Here is an 18547-nt window from a genome sequence, read left to right on the forward strand (position 1 = left end):
GACACCCAAAACACTCCTCAAAACTGACTGGTGTAAACTGAGGTGTTCTCTGAGATTTTATATGTTCTTCATAACTATTAACAGTAAAATGTTCGTTGCATAGTCATCAAATATTTATTATATTCATCATGACAAAATTTCCAATTTTTACCCCCCACACACATCCCCATTCCTTTCTTAAAGTGTAAAATTTCAATGCCATAGTTTCCATACATTCGTTTTATCACCTTGTGGAATGAACATTTTATTCCCTGAACTGATGAAAATTCTTGGGTTCATTGAGAATACATAAATAAAAGAAATCAAGGGAAGAAGTTATTTTGCTTGCTAGACTATTGTGAATATACATTGTAAAAAAATTAATTTATTACCAATGTGAGGATGTCACAAGGGGAGCAACAAAGCAAATCCAAGTTCCTCATTGCTACAAAGATAAGTATATGCAAATAAACTAATCAATAAATGTGCAAAGGAGCTTAAGAGGTGCTTCTAAAAAAAGAAATATGAAGAATCAACAAAAACATAAGGAAGTGTTCAACACCTCAAGAAATTAGAGAAATTCAAATTAAAATTATACTTAGATTCTACCTCACTTCAGTCAGAATGGCAATTACCAAGAATACATGTAACAGCAAATGTTGGCAAGGATGTAGGAAAAAAGGATGACCATATATTGAAGGCCTGCAAATTGGTGCAACACCTCTGGGAAACTGTATGGAAATTCCTCAAATACTAGGAATTGATTTGAGGACAGGAGGCAGGAGACTTGTGAATTCAAAACCAGCCACAGCAACTTAGTGAGTCCCTAAGCAAATCTGTAGGATCCTGTCTTTATATAAAACATATAAAAGAATAGGGCTATGACTCAGTCGTTGAGCACCGCTGCTTTCAATTACCAGTACAAAAACCCCCCAAAATTGGGAATTAAAACACCATTTGGACTAGTTAAAATACCTCAGTATATACCCAAGGTATTTAAAATATGCATAGAACAGTGACACAGTCACATTAATGATTACAGTAGCACAATTCATAACAACTAAGGTATGGAACCAACTTAGTTACCCATCAACACATGAATATATAAAGGAATCACTGTGTAGGGAGGGTAGTAATGGGAAAAAACTAGAATAAATCTAACCTAATTTTCCTAAGTACACATATGGAAACAACTAAGTTAATCCCAAGTTTGCCCATGTACAAAAATCAGGTCTGAACTAGAATAGGATGTATCCCATGCTTGAATAATTTAATCAGAATGGACTCAAATGTCATGTATAACTAAGAACAAATAAAAACATTAAAAATTATAAAAATAAACTTCACCACAATGTACTAAATTAATTTACTTGTGAGAACTTCCAAAATCATCTGAGATTTTACAGAAACACAGATGAGCACACTGGAGAGAGTCCCAGAATAGAGGAAAGAAAAATGAGTCACTCTTATCCACACAGTCATTCTTTTTTTTTTTTTTTTGTGGTACTGGAGATCGAACTCAGGGCCTTGTGCTTGCAAGGCAAGCACTCTACCAGCTGAGTTATCTACCCAGCCCTAACAGTCATTCTTACTCTACAGTAGAACATTGCATAATAAGGAAAAACTATCAACCCCTTTTATTCTCTCTCTAGCAGAAGGAAGAGTGAAACAAGCAAACATTTATGACTTTCTTGAAAACCATATAAAAACTACTTTTTATCTCCACAGAGACCTGAGATAGCAGGTCAATTTTGGTTGACATTGCCAAAGATATTCATCAGAGATTTATAAACCTGGCGTCTTTTATTTTTTATTTATATTTTTTTTGCAGTGCTGTAGATTTGAACCCTGGGCCTTGTGCTTGTGAGGCAAGCACTCTACCAACTGAGTTATATCACCAGCCCAAACCTGGGGTCTTAAGAAGAAATATGGACAAATATCTACAGTGGAAAAAGGTACACATATATCTAGAGAAGACAAAAATAGATTTGAGATATAACAAAAGTCTATTACAACTCATGTCAGTACTATCTGAATGAAGTAAAAATGTAGAGATCAACCAGAAGTACTCACTTTTTAATGTTCACACATTTTGCTATTTATTAATTACACTATCAACTTTTTATATACATCATGATGTTTTAAAGCATACAAATGACTAAATCAAACTTATTAATACATGCATTACTTTACATAATTAGCAAGTTTATCTTTAGTAAACTTTACATACATTCTAGTAGCATTCATTAATAATTTAATATACTAGTCAGCCATGATGGCAAAAAATCTTTTTTTTTTACAGGTACACAATTTATATTTATTATATGCATTTTATATACATTATTTTTCAATATCTGTACATTTGCTTTGTGGTACAATCTTAAAAATTTGCTTATTCATAGCTTGTAAAACAAAAATCTTACAAAACTCATCAAAACTCGCAAACAGATCAGAAAAGATTTTGGAAGACTAGAAAAAATACTTTATTGTCTTAATCATGCTTACAGAAACAAAATCGTTGGTTACACCATAAAATTAAGCCCACCAAAAAAAAAAAAAAAAAACAGACAGGAAAAGCTAGTTCAAACACAGCAGATTTCTGTATCCTGATTGAACTATTTTTGTATCCTATTTGTAATGCAAATAAACTTTTACTCCAAATAATTTTTAAGAAGATAATTTTGTTTGGAATAATGATCAACCAAGATATGTATCTTTGGGGGTAAACACCTTGTTTTGTAACTGAAACTATAAAATATTCCATTTTTAGTCTGTTTTAGACTATTCAAAGTAGTTCCAAATATATATATATATATATATATATATATATATATATATATATATATAGGTTTCTTTATCACATTAATAAAAGGATATAAATACCAACAAAAAGTGAAATAATAATAGGCCATTTTCAAGATGGATAATCCTTGATAAATAAACTTGTAAATACAGTAAGATGTACAAAATGTCACATAGTGACAGAAGCCAAGATTAGTTTTTTCAAAGAGTCCCTTTGGAGTACTAAACCCCACTGTTTTATTTTAATATACTTAATAGTCCTTTGTTCATGAAGACATTTATGTGATGATGAAGGTGATTTAGCATCTTTATGGAAGGACTTAGCTGAGCTGTATTAAGCAGAAGGAGGAAAGAAAGTGGTTAGGGGTGGCTGGTCAGTGAAATCACTGTGTTTAGGGTTGTATAATGAAGAAAAACTTCAATACAAATTTGAGCACTATTGTGCTCAAAAAGCTAAATATATAAGAAGACTTATAAAATCTAGAATTTTATCTAAACATTTTGTGCAACTAATGATAAAATATTTTAAGTTAAATTTTCTTTTTCTTCTTTTTTTTAAGCAAAATAAATTTAAAAGGGAATCTGTTGCACTCAACTGATAAACAAAAGATCACTAAGAGATGAAAAAAGCTACTCTTAGAGCTCTCTTCCCCAACAAGAGCACCGCATTCCTAACTCTAAGGCAGCACACAGAGTCATTTAGGGGGAAAAAAAAGGTCTTCGTAAGATCAGACTCCACACTGGCATAAAGATACCTAAAAAAGTAAACATATGCTCAGTTCATATCCAGTACAGACCACAAATACTAGAGTCCTTTTTCTTTATGTCCCACAAAATACAGTAATTACAATTAAATTAATGAACCTGACATTAAGATGTGATTTCAACCAATTTATGCCTGCTCCAAATTGCCTTCACTAGGCAGAACATATGTACTGTTATATCAATAATCTTTTTGATGGCAGTGAAGCAGACCATTTTTTTGTCCAAGCAAATCTTTTGTCATGATGTGAGTTTTTGTGGATTCACACAAATACTTTGGCAAGGGCATCAGCTCCTGAACTTGCAATATATGCTTTTAATGAATGGAAAGCAACATCATAAATTGACTCATCCAATTTCTTCCTATGAGCTGTTATTTCTTCCACATATGTCTTGCTATCTAAATCCCTTAATCTAATGGAACAGTCATGGCTTCCTGACATCAAATAGATTCAATTAAGATCTACTACTAGACTTGTAATAGCATCCAAATGAGCTAACATTGAATGAATCATTTTACTCATTTTATTGTCAAAAAATTTGATGTGTCTATCTTCATGAGCAGTTAATATAACAGGAACTGTGGGATGACTTATTACTCTGTTAATGTGATTACCGGATTGTAAACCAGTACCTGCCTGTGATGAAAGCATCACCAATGACTGTAATGTTTCTAAATCATAAATTACTGCACTACCAGTGTTGAAAGAGATATCACAACCAATAAAGTCAACAAGTGTAGGTATTCCATGTTCCTTGTCTCCATTGTCAGTGCAAATACAAGGCAATTTTTCTTGTGGATTCCATAACCTAACAGTGCCATCTGCTGAACAAGATAGTAACTGATTTTTATTCCTCTATAAGCAAGACCCCAGACTGCATCTGTATGAGCAACTGAAGTGCTAGCTAGAACATTTGGCTCATATGTGTCATATGGATCCACATTAGGATGAGGCATATTCCACCACTGGATGGTTGTGTCAATACCACCACTAAAACACTGTTTTCCATTAGAACTAATAGCCAGTGACAGAACAGGGCCAATGTGGGCCCTAAATGTGTAGTAGACTCTACATCTAAAGAGGCACTCTTTTTGGCAGGAACTGTTTTTTGCAGGTTCCAAAGTTTCAGAGTATGATCCTCAGAGGCAGCAAACAGCACAGGTTCTACAGGATGAAAAGCTAATGCCTGTCCTCCATCAAAATTGCTATGTAGTTTATACTTGGGGTTCCATGTCTTACAAAAGTCATCTTTATTGGCAGGAAAGTCATAACTATAATCTGCATCATTTGTTACTGTCAAGTCTTCAAGGTCTCCAAGGCCCAGTACACTCAACAAAACATCATCAGAATCCATAATAAATGACTTTCCTCCTCCAGATTGAAACATTATTGGTTTAGCCCATTCTGTGCCATCCCCTGAACTCCGTGCTTCTTCAGCTCCTTTACCATCTTCAACTGTCATTAAAAAATCAAATTCTTTCAGTGCTTCCTCTGTATCAGGATCATCAGTTAGGTCTGCAGCTAAGCCTTCAATAACTATTTTTTTTTATTTTTTTTATGTTTACATAGGGTAATGATGTTCATTTTATTTTTCCCCTCCCCCACACCTCCCACCCCTCTTTTCCTCTACACAGTCCTTCTTTCCTTCATTCTTACCACTCTCCTTAGCCTAACTCTAAACCTAACCCTAAACCTAATGCTAGCCCCTCCCACCCCCCATTATATGTCCTCATCCGCTTATCAGCGAGATCATTCATCCTTTAGTTTTTTGAGATTGGCTTATCTCACTTAGCATGATATTCTCCAATTTCAACCATTTGCCTACAAATGCCATGATTTTATCATTCTTCATTGCGGAGAAATATTCCATTGTATAAATATGCCACAGCTTTCTTTATCCATTCATCAACTGAAGGGCATCTAGGTTGCTTCCACAATCTGGCTATGGTGAATTGAGCAGCTATGAACATTGATGTGGCTGTATGTCTGTACTGTGCTGATTTTAAGTCCTTTGGGTACAGGCCAAGGAGTGGGATAGCTGGGTCAAATGGTGTTTCCATTCCAAGCTTTCTGAGGAATCTCCACACTGCTTTCCAGAGTGGCTGCACTAATTTGCAACCCCACCAGCAATGTATGAGTGTCCTTTTTCACCACATCCTCGCCAACACCTATTGTTGCTTGTATTCTTGATAATCGCCATTCTAATTGGGGTGAGATGAAATCTTAGGGTAGTTTTGATTTGCATTTCCCTTATTACTAGGGATGTTGAACATTTTTTCATATATCTGTTGATTACTTGTACATCTTCTTCTGTGAAGTGTCTGTTCATTTCCTTAGCCCATTTGTTGATTGGATTGTTTGTATTCTTCGTGTAGAGTTTTTTGAGTTCTTTATATATTCTGGAAATTAGCGCTCTATCTGAAGTATGAGTGGCAAAGATATTCTCCCACTCTGTAGGCTCTCTCTTCACATTTCTCATAGTTTCCTTTGCTGAGAGAAAACTTTTAAGTTTGAATCTATCCCAGTTGTTGATTCTTGCATTTATTTCTTGTGCTATGGGAGTCCTGTTAAGGAAGTCTGATCCTAAGCCAACAAGTTGAAGATTTGGACCTACTTTTTCTTCTATAAGATGCAGGGTCTCTGGTCTGATTCCAAGGTCCTTGATCCATTTTGAGTTGAGTTTTGTGTAGGGTGAGAGATAGGGGTTTAATTTCATTCTATTGCATATGGTTTTCCAGTTTTCCCAGCACCATTTGTTGAAGAGGCTATCTTTTCCTCCATTGCATATTGTTGGAACCTTTGTCTAGTATGAGAAAATTGTATTTATTTGGGTTTGTGTCCATGTCCTCTATTCTGTACCATTGATCTACCTGTCTATTTTGGTACCAATACCATGCCATTTTTGTTACTATTGCTTTGTAGTAGAGTTGAAGATCTGGTATTGCAATACCCCCTGCCTCGCTCTTGCTACTGAGGATTTCTTTAGCTATTCTAGGTTTTTTATTCTTCCAGATGAATTTCATAATTGCTTGCTGTATTTCTGCAAGGTACATCATTGGGATTTTAATTGGAATTGCATTGAATCTGTATAGCACTTTAGGTAGTATAGCCATTTTGGACGATATTGATTCTGCCTATCCAGGAACATGGGAGATCTTTCCATCTTCTAAGGTTTTCTTTAATTTCTTTCTTTAGTGTTCTGTAGTTCTCATTGTAGAGGCCTTTCACCTCTTTTGTGAGATTGATTCCCAAGTATTTTATTTTTTTTGATGCTATTGTGAATGGGGTAGTTTTCCTAATTTCTCTTTCTGAAGATTCATCACTTATGTATAAAAATGCATTGGATTTATGAGCATTGATCTTGTAACCTGCTACTTTACTGAATTCACTGATGAGTTCTAAAAGTTTTCAATAACTATTTTGTGTTTATTCATCCAATGTTTATCATTTCCTCCTGGGATGCCTTTGATCATGTCATTTTCCTCTCCTTCATCACTTTCATCAGAATTTTCTAAGAAATTGAATGTCTCAAGAACACCACTAGTAGGCCTTTTGATTTCTTGTCATTCTTGCTTGGGAGGTTCACCACCATTCAGAATTTGTTTTAAATTCTGTTTCTACTGATCCATTTGGTTATGAATTAGATATTCCAAGTAATGACCTGTTGCATTCCCTGCCCACAGAGAAACACGACACCTGGTTGAAGTTTCAATGCTTTATTGCGTGCTGTCCTTCTGCTTCTATTGTTTCTTTTTCTTATATTATTTCCCCTCTCAGCAGGGAAGTTACAGACCTTATATAGGTAAAACCACCAATCAAAGGAGAGCACACGAGGGAAAAGCGTGGACAGATACAGAGAGCCAAGCAGGGCATACCGAGATCATGCGTTGTGCATGAGACCAGAGAACCAGTCATAAAGACTTCCTTAAAATGATGTCAGATGTTTGTGCAAAAGTTAACTGCTCTGACTCACTACCAGGCGCCATCTTAGCCATACCTAGGGCCAGGGATCCCGGGTACCCCGACAGTTCCCCCTTTTTTATTATAAAATTAAAGCTCGGGACCGTGCCTGTCTTAGGTTGAGTGGTCAGCATATGTCCTTACCCGTCATCAGAGTCTGCAGAGCATGCTGCAGCTCCTGTCTTAGGTTGGTACATAGCCACCTCCTTCATTACCCGTCTTTGACTACCGGTCCAGCATCGAGAGCCACACTTGTGGGGAGCTGCCTGCCTCTAGGGCGGTCATGGCCTGATGAAAGATAATCCGATCCCTGTGTTGGCTGGCTCGTAGACGCACAAACAGACGAGTGAGGAAAAGGATACCAATGAGGAGAAGCAGTCCCAAAGTGCCCAGACCTGCCCACTGTTTTACAAAATTGAAAGCAGAAGAAAACCATTTAGCCATCTCAGATACAGAAGCAATATGTACCCCAGTAGAATTAGCTTTGACAATTTCAGCTCTATGTTGTGAGTTAAGATTATCAAATTGAGATGACCAAGTAGAAGTAAGGTAAAGTGACAAATTACTAGATAAGTCAGCTGCAGTGCTGAAAATATCATATACAATAGGGGGAACACAAACAGCTCTTAAAGAGTAATCACAGCTCAGTCCCAAAAGTTCTTGTAATATGTCCACTTGTTCTTGTAATAGGTCCACTCTTTGATTCACCAGGAGTAAGCCTGCCCTTAAATGTTGGTTTAAAGTCTCTTGAGTTTGTAAGGCAGTAGCTGTGTTTTCAGCTAAACGGTTGATGCAGTCGCTGTCTGTATAGTAGTTGTCAATGCAGCAGCTGCAGTTGCGGCGGCCGCCGCCAACGCAACAACGGCTGCAACACAGCTGCCGCGATGCCAAATTGTCTTTTATTTTTTGATAGTAGCACTGGTAATTCTGCATCTGTAACAGAGACTGGGATAGGTAGGAAGGTAGGGATGCGCATTAAGACCGCGCGGGAGAAATTGGTAGCATTCCAACATTGAGAAAGGTAGCAACTAGATTGAGAGCAATCAAGGGTTGTGTTATTGGAAATATTGGTTAGTAGAAACATAAAAGGAGGGAACACACAGGCTGGAGTGGATGAGAATGTAATGTCTCTAGTACAGTTAGTAGTAGTCTCAGCTCCAGCATTTTTTCCGCTCCACACCGAAGAGTTCCATTTGCATTGTCTAAAAGATCCTCCTTTAAGAGCAAAAAAAGGTTGTAAGTTAGTATATCCTGAAGTCGAGATGAAAAGCAACCAGCTATCAAAAGGATTAACGCGCTCCATGCCCAAGTTGGCGTCATGATCAGCAAAATTATCAGTGGTACGCTGGGAAGTAAAATTTGGTGTGAAGAAAAATCCATGTTGAACCAGGGTCGCTCGCTTGGCATTTTGACAACCTGTCCAAATGGGAGGTGTGGAAAATTTTGGATTACATGGAGGAAAATTTCTGGGATTTTTAAACCCATAGTGGGAAGAGGTCATTTGTAAGGTACAAATCCTGTGATCAAAGTAGCTTCCCCTTTCCAGTATGTCCTTGATATGGTTATTAAATTATTATTGACATACTGAAGACCAAGCGTAGCATAACCCTGGAGCGGAGCATAAGGGGATTCCATATTCTTATAAAAGAGACCCTGTACCTGCTTTTGGAGAACAATACAAGGGCTAGAGTTATTATTACTAATAGCATTATCCTCAGGTATATCAAAGCATAAGGCTCCAGGGAGGGAGATAGTGGAAGAATTATATGGTTGAGTCTCTGGATCATAAAGTGTAGTGGGTAATCCTGTAGCCGCATTGGTGGTGAACAACGGAGGGAGTAGAGAGGAAGTATTAGTTAACGGTAAAGGATATGGCCAAGCTTTAACTATTGCCCACAGATTCCGGGTCTGGCTGTCCACTTGTGTCTTTGCAGTTATGGGAAGGCTCACTATCATGAGGGGGAGTAGTATCACTTCCATGTTGTATAGGTCTGGTCAGTCTTTCAGGAACCCAGATCAGAGTTTGTTGATCCTGTGGAAAAATACAAACAGACCCTTGGACCCAACGTACGTAATACTGGATCTGGTCCTTTCCAGCAACCTGTCAATATGTCTTTCCACTTGGCCCATGTTTGAGGGACAGGGGAAGGGTTGCTATGGCGATCAGTCGCAGAGTGTCCATAATTGTCTATAGTCAAAAAATTTAAAATAAAAAGAACCAGATTAATTTTGTCCTTGGGAGATTTAAAGGAGGCTCCTATTCCCCCTTTTTGTTTATTAAGACAATTTTTTAAGGTGAGATGCGTCCTCTTGACTATACCTTGTCCTTGTGGATTATAGGGAATACCAGTAATCAATTGAATATTAAATGTTTGTAGAAATAGCCGGAAGCTTTTGGAGGTATAAGCAGGACCATTATCTGTTTTTATAACTTTAGGTATGCCCCAGCAAGTAAATGCTTGTAGGCAGTGTTGAATGACATCTTTTACTTTTTCTCCAGAGTGAGCGGAAGCCATGATGACTCTGAAGCAGTGTCTACTGACACATGTACATACTTTACAGTACCGAATTCAGGAATATGAGTTACATCCATTTGCCAAACATGATTAGGTAACAATCCCCTGGGATTGACTCCAAAAGATTGTACTGGGATCAAAGGAGCACAGTGTTGACAATTTTACTATTGCCGAGCCACACATTTAGAGATAGGAAATTTTCTACTCAAGGTAGTGGAATTTACATGGAATTTCTCATGAAAGAGTTTTGTTTGTTCCTCTATGGAAAAAACAAAAACGGATTTGGTAGCCATATCCACCAAATCATTTGCTCTAGCCAAAGGTCCCGGTAAATTAGAATGAGCCCTAATATGTCCTATATAGAATGGATGTTTACGCTGCAGAATAAGGTTTTGCAGTGTAGTGAAATAGGAAGTCACAGTGGATAAAGAAGAAATACATGGCACAGTTTTAAGAACACTTAAAGCATTAACAACATATGAACTATCAGATAGGAGATTAAATGGCTGATTATCTGCTACTTTAAAAGCCAACACCACAGCTGCGAGCTCAGTACTTGTGCCGAGTTGGATTGAACTATTATAGTATGAAGTTGATCATGAATAAGTGCAGCGCCTACTCCATTTTTAGATCCATCAGTAAATATAGTTATACAATTTTTAATAGGTTGGGCACTAGTCACTTTTGGAAAAATTATGGGAGTAACTTTACAAAACTGAATCCAAGGATGTTGGGGATAATGGTTATCAACTGAGCTGAGGTGGAACAATATAATACTGACCAATCATCATCATTATTGTTTAGCCATTTAATTTGTTGAGTGGAATAAGGGGTTATAATGATAGAAAGATGGATTCCAAAGACAGTAATGCAAGATTCTATTCCCTTAAATATTACTTGAGCAACAGCTTTGGGGTATGATTGTAATATTTTAGCTGGTAGGAATAGGCATTAAGACTGCTCATGAGAACCTAGAAGCATTCCAACATTGAGAGAGAAGTTTGGAGAATAGCAGCTTGATAAATACCCTGGTTTAAAACTTGTATACTTGGAAAATATGAATACATTTAATATACAAGGAGTGACCATTTCACAATTACCTTGACACTTTAATCTTACTAAATTTAGTTTTTAAAGAAAAATTTAGACTCTGTAACATAGTACAATACTCTTAACAGTTGTTTAACCATAATTGTATAAACCCCAATTTTTAAGACTAATTGTTTTAAAGAATAAACTTAATAGACACAAAGTTAAGAGTAAATTAGTGTTTCTAAGAAATCCTTGTTATTTTACCATGTCATTTTACCATATAGATTAAACTTTGGCTTATATCAGAACATTAGTATTTCACCTTAGGAAAAACCTTAAATAGCTTTAGCTGTTTTACATACATACAACCAACTTAGTTACACACAGACTTGTTGAAACTTGCCCTTCACTTACACACAGACTTTTTTAGCATTTACTTAGACCCTCATGTATTTCATTATATAACACTATTTTATCCAGAAAGATTTTCTTCTTACTAAATATAGTATTTTTAGAACCTTTTATTTTTTATTTTTTTTATGTGTTGACCCCCTTTTGTTCACATTCTGAAACAACTCTTATGAAATTTTTGAATTTAGATAAATTACACCATTTTAACAAGATAAAATACTTTGTTGTTTATAGTACTCTAACTGAAAACATAGTTGAACCTTTAGAACCCTTTGTATATAGAATTGTACTTGTTAAGACATAACTCTTAGTAATATTGTTTTTAGTCAAGATATTAGACAAGTGTCCTGAACAGTATTTGCTGTCTCTTTCCTGTTGAAGAAAAGTCCTAGAAACAATTGATATTAGACATTGTTTAACATCAACATTTCATATATTTGACCACCTAGAGACTTGCAAGTTATTTTTAAAGACATTTCACTTTTATTGGTTTACCTCAATTTAAATTGAACCTTTTTAAATCACGTGAATAAAGTATTTGGATCCATTTTTAAATTTAATTTTAGGAGCGCTCAGTTTTGATACAGACAAAACATGACATTAGACAGCACAACATACACATAACACAAAATTAAAGGCCTTGTAATTTATAGGTGAATCTCCATTGCAATGTAACAGATGTTCAAAAACTCTAGTTGAATAAAAAATAGAACTGATCAAAAAGAAAAAAAATCATTAACCTAGGTATGCAGGATCAAAATTATGAGCTCAAAAATACAGCATTAAAGAAAAACAAAACAAAACAAGAATCCTGGAAAATGAGTTAGTTCTGTGTAGCAGCCCAGAAGTTTAAAACGGACACCTTTTTTTTTTTTTTTCTTCTTATCTTTAGATTACCCCCCTTTCCCCGCTGAGACTGCTGCAGTTTACATTCCAATGCAGGCTTCAGCAAGACCAGGCAGGGGGGAGGGAGGATCACCCAGGACTTTTTAACCCTTTTTCTTCCTGGTTGAGAAATCAGGTTAGGTTTGAATGCAGAAAATCACAAACATTATTTCTTACTACTTTTGAGGAATGGAGCTGCTGAGATCTCTGCCTAGGGGGAGGACTGCTTCAAGGACACGGGTGTTCCCTCCCTAGGTGGCCATGGAGCTGCATGGAAGGGATCAGGAAGGGGGCCTTTTTCTGTCTCTTGTGATAGTTTCTCTTGATCCAACAATCCCGCATTTAAAAACCAAGGTGCTTTGTCTTCTACAGTTTTTAAAAACTTCCTAGCTGAGGAAACCTTTAAAGGTGCTCCATTAGCCTTTAATAAAGCCTTTAATAGGCCTTCCATGTGAACTCTAGACACCTCAGAACCCATGATTAATTTACTGCGATCACTTTTCGCATACCAGTTTCAGTTTACTGGACCGCCTTCCGCTTGGTTCGGGTTGAATGATGGCCGCCTTTCGCGCACCACTTTCACTTTAATATCTCCAATGTGGACCGCCTTTCGCTTAGACCAGGGTGTAGCCGCCTTTCGCGTGCTACTTTCACTTTAATACCTTTAATGTGGACCGCTTTTCGCTTAGTCCATGGTGTAGCCACCTTTCGCGTGCTACTTTCACTTTAATACCTTTAATGTGGACCGCTTTTTGCTTAGTCCAGGGTGTAGCCACCTTTCGCGTGCTACTTTGGTTAGTACTTTCTAATATTTATTTCTTTTTCCTTTTGGTGGACCGCCTTTCGCGTGTCCCATTAAGTCGCTCAACCGTGAACGTTGAGGCTGCCTCCCTTTGATCCCTTTATATCTTTTTAATTATGATTTACTTACTTGTTCCCGGGTTTCGGCACCACTTGTTGTGTTCCCTGCCCGCAGAGAAACACGACACCTGGTTGAAGTTTCAATGCTTTATTGCACGCTGTCCTTCTGCTTCTATTGTTTCTTTTTCTTATCCTATTTCCCCTCTCAGCAGGGAAGTTACAGACCTTATATAGGTAAAACCACCAATCAAAGGAGAGCACATGAGGGAAAAGCGTGGACAGATACAGAGAGCCAAGCAGGGCATACCAAGATCAATGCGTTGTAGCTGAGACCAGAGAACCAGTCATAAAGACTCCTTAAAATGATGTCAGATGTTTGTGCAAAAGTTAACTGCTCTGGCTCACTACCAGGTGCCATCTTAGCCACACCTAGGGCCAGGGGTCCCGGGTACCCCGACAATGACCTTACCCACTAGATTGTACAACTAATACTGTATCTGTATAACTTACTTCCTGAAGGTGCTGTCTAAACAGCTCTCTGCCTTGCTTCCAAGTTAACTGGCTATTCTGAGGTATTGAGGGAGCCTCTGTGTCTTTGGTTTCTTCTGATTCAAAAGTTGGTATTTTCAAATCACCTTGGTTCATCTTTGTGCCATACTTTAATTTATGATATTTTACCCTGTTTTGTTTAATGTATACTCTAAATCTTTATTCTTCTTATTAAATCCTTCTTCAAATTCTCTTGACCTTTTCTTTCTCCTTGTAAAAATGCTATCTGAGACTGCAGTTTGGCTCACTCCACCTCCCAATAAACCCACTCCATCTTAAACCGAGCCCACTAGTGCTGGATATGGTGCAGTATCCCTGGTATAGTGTACTGCTGTAGCCTGGACAGCTGGGAGTCTTCCCGGGGGACCTGCTCCTCAGAGGCAGGAGGACCCCAGCCACCCACCCCTCCATTCCCCCTGTCAAAAGACTCAAGTTTCCCCCAAGTCCCTGCTGCTGCCAGGGAGGGGCTGTTATCCCCAGGTTAATGCACCACTGCCTCAGGAAAGCTCATCAATTATGTGTGGGGCCCTGACTGGGGGGCAGGGTGAGAGGATGACAACTGGGGAAGGCATAGGTTGGGTGGTCCTGGGACAATGGTGGGGAAGAGGCCTAGTGGGAGAGGGCAGGGAGGATGTCATTGCTATGTGTCCTGCCATGGGTCAGAGCAGGGGAGCTTCCAGCTGCTGCCATTACAATCCCTTCTCCATCTGCCCTTCTCACTCACTCACTTTAGGGAAAGGGGTGGCATGGCAGGAGGGGGGAGAAGGGGAATTGTTGGGACTCTTAATATCAGTGCCTCATGGGTCTGAGACAGAAAGAGTCCCTTTGAAAACTAGCCGTAGCAATTTAGCAATATACTAGCTAAAAAAAACAAAAAAAGAGGTTAAATTGCTGGTGATATTGACCACTTGTAAAATCCACTTAGCTCAATTTTCAATAAAAAATAAAGAATAATATAATACACTACATCCACCATTTGTAGAGAAAACTTGTTTTTTGCATATCAAAGTATAAATTTGCAGGCCCAGCCAATGCCCCATGTGGTTCTCCAGTGCCACACAGACCCAACTCTCAGATATCCAGTGCCATGTCCAATGCAGTCTTAGTGCCATGCTGTGGCTTTCCATTTACCAATAGATGGGGCTCCCTCTGCCTGCTCTCATGGATAATTCCCATCTGGATGCTGTCTTCTTCATTTGAGGCAGCTCCCATCCTGTGTTACCACATTTTTCAAGTACCTCTCATTCATCAGGCTACTGAAGATTGGAAGATTTGAATAATATATTATAGTATTATTGTGGAATTTTTATAATAGTATTATTTTTTATTACTTCTACTTGTCTATTTTTTACTTTTCTCTTACTCTCTTTTCCTCTTATCTGTTTTCTTGAGTCTCTTTCTTCCTTCTCAAGCTAACAACCAATTTTTTTTCATACATACAAACTAAAGATAGAATTTAATAGCTGTGAGAGAAAACCTTCAGATCACATATAGAGGGAAAGCAACATGGCTATCAGGAGAGTTCTTAGCCCAGATCACAAAAGCTAGAAGGGCCTGGAAGAACATATAAGCTCTGAAGAAATGGATGGATGCTAACCAAGAATCCTAAACTTGGCAAACTTACCTTCAATTTGACGATGAAACAAAATCCTTCCATAGCAAACAAAAGTTGAAAGAAATTTACAATTATAAAGCCTGCACACAGAAATGTCTACACCAAAACTAGTCCATTGAGGATGTAAATGAAAAATAGCAATGGAAGTCAGTTATTATAGAAAAGCAGGATCCCAAAATAAAGAGCACAATCAACTGAGAAACAAAGTCATAATTTAAAAATCCAAAATAGCTAAAACTGACTCAGGAATACAAACAATATATTAATAATACCATGAATATTCAATGGCCTAAACTCATCAATCAAAAGACATAGACTGACAGATTGGATTTTTATAAAAGTGTCCCATCAAAATGCTGCCTTCCAAGAGACTCATTCGAACAGCAAAAGTCACACACAAGGTCCAGCGTGAAAGGATAAGAATAAAGATTATCCTGCACAGCTGAGCTTGATGAAATGCAGGGTTTTCCATCATCATATCATTATAAAATGTACTACGCCAACTTAGTCAGAAGGCTGAATAAATACAAGACATTTCATAGAGATTAAGGGAAGCATATAACTCTACAAGACCTAAGGAGTGTACATATTTCTTGCCCCAAATAATGGTGCATCCTTGTATATCAAACATCCTTCTCAATGCCAGTAAACCACAACACAATAATACAGGGTGACATTAGCACACCTCTGTCACTCCTGTATAGATAGTCAAAACAAAAATTGAAGAAACCATAGAACTCAATAGCACAATCTTTTATTTAACCTTAACAGAAATATATAGATTATTCCATCCATCAACAAGAGAATACACTTTCTTCTTAGTGGTGCATGAATTCTTCTCTAAAATAGATTATATGTTATGCCCCAAAGCTACTCTTGGCAAATACACACACACAAAAAAAACCAAGAAATACTACCTTGTATTTTATCAGATTATAATAGAATGTAATTAGAAGATTATAATAGAATGTAATTAGAAATCAATGACAAAATAGTAAAAAAAAAAAAAAAAACAGAAATGACTCCCACACCTGGAGGCCAAAAAAATACACTATTATATGATGCATAGATAGCAGAGGACATCAAGGAGGAGATAAGAAAATTCTTAAAAGTAAACAAGATCAAGGACACAACATATCAAAATTTCTGGGATGCCATGAAAGTAGTAAAAAGAGGAAAATTTATTGCACAGAGCACACTCAATAAAAGAAGAGAAAGTCCACAAATAAATAACCGAAATTACAGCTGAAAACCTTAAAAAAGAATAGATTAACACCAAAAGTGTAAGACAGGAATAATAAAAATCCATCAAAATCAATAAAATTGAGACAAAAGAAACAATTATAAAAACAGAAAAAGCAAAAAGTTGCTTCTTTGAAAAAGTAAACAAAATAGAATGAATGATATCCACAGTAACAAAGAGGAAAGAGACAATTCAATTTACTATAATACATGATGGAAAAGGAAATATCATGATATACATTACAAAAATACAAAACATAATTAGAAATATTTTGAAAATTTATAGTCCAACAAAATAGAAAAGCTCAAAGACAGCAACAGGTTTCCAGGGACATATAATCCACCCAAACTGAATCATGAGGACAAACACACTTTGAAGATACCAATTTCAATAATGAAATAGAAGAAGTTATCAAAAGTTGACCAGTCAAAAAGCCCAGGACCAGATGGGATTCTCATTGGAGTTCTACAAAACATTCAAAGAAAAACTAATTTCAATACTCCTCAAAGAAGCCCATGAAATAGAAAATGAGTGAACACTTCCAAAATTGTTTTATGTAGTACTGACACCCTGTACCAAAACAGACATAACACATCAAGGAAAGAAAACTCAGATAAATATCCTGATGAGCAGGATTAAAAAATCTTATAAAATTCCAAACAAATTTCACATGCACAAAAAAATATTATTAAAGTTACGGCCAACGATCCAAGTGAGTTCATCAAAGGGTGTCTGACAAGGTTGAATCAACATCAGAAATCCATAAGTAATCATCACATCAACAGCTTAGAGTTAAGAACCATATGATTATGTCAATAGATGCAGAAAGAGTATTTGAGAAAATACAGTACCTCTTTATGCTCAAAACACTAGAAAAAGTTGGGTAGTAGAAGCATACCTCAACATTGTAAAGGTTATCTACACTGAACTCACAGCCAACATTCTTCTAAGTGGCAAAAAACTGAAAGATTTTCCTCTATAAACTTGGAAAAGGCAGAGATGCCCTATTTCACCAGATCCATCTAACATTATCCTTAAAATTATAGCCAGAGCAATGACAGAGAAAATAAATTAAAGGGATAAGGAAAAGAAGGACTCAAACTATCACTAATGACAAATATTCTATATTTATAGAACCAAAAAATTCCACCAGAAAATTTCTAGAACTCATGAATAAATTCAGCAAATTAACAGGATGTAAAATCAACATATATAAATTAATAAATTTCTATTCATAACTGATGAAACCTCTGAAAGAGAAATTAAAAAGTATGCCATTCAGAATAGTATAAAAATATAAAATACTTTGGAATCAAACAAAAGAGGTGAAAGTTCTCTACAATGAAAAATACAGATAACAAAAGAAAAAAGTTAAAGAAAACCTTACAAGATGGAAATATCTCTCATATTCTAGTATAGACACGATTATTATTATCTAAATGGCCATAGTACCATAAGTGCTATATACATTCAATGCAATTCCGATTACAACCCCAATGACATACTGCATATAAATAGAGAAAACAATCATGATATTCATTTGGAAGAATAGGAGACCCAGAATAGAAAAAAAAATGATTATTAGTAGGAAGAGCAAAGTCAGAAGTATCACAATTCCAGACCTTCAAGTATACTTCAGATAAATAATAGCAAAAACTGCATGGTTTCAGTACCAAAATAGACAGACAGAATAATGGTAAAGAATAGAAGACACAGAGACAAACTCACATAAATACAAAGATAAACATGCCAAATACATATAATGGAGAAAAGATAGCCTCTTCAACAAATGGTGCTGGGAAAACTGGAAATCTGTATGCAGCAAAATGAAATTAAATGCCTCTCTCTCATTCTTTACAAATCTCAACTCAAAATGGATCAAAGACCTAGTAATTTGATCAGAGATCCTGCACCACAGAAGAGAAATTAG

General features: G+C 36.6%; 1 pseudogene; it reads right to left on the minus strand.

The window, feature by feature from the left end:
* Positions 1–3806: 3806 nt before the first annotated feature.
* On the minus strand, positions 3807–14331 carry LOC124973198 (striatin-3-like; annotated as a pseudogene).
* Between the last annotated feature and the right edge of the window lie 4216 nt (positions 14332–18547).

The sequence above is a fragment of the Sciurus carolinensis genome (genome assembly GCF_902686445.1).
Source record: "Sciurus carolinensis chromosome 14 unlocalized genomic scaffold, mSciCar1.2 scaffold_101_arrow_ctg1, whole genome shotgun sequence".
Lineage (NCBI taxonomy): Eukaryota > Metazoa > Chordata > Mammalia > Rodentia > Sciuridae > Sciurus > Sciurus carolinensis.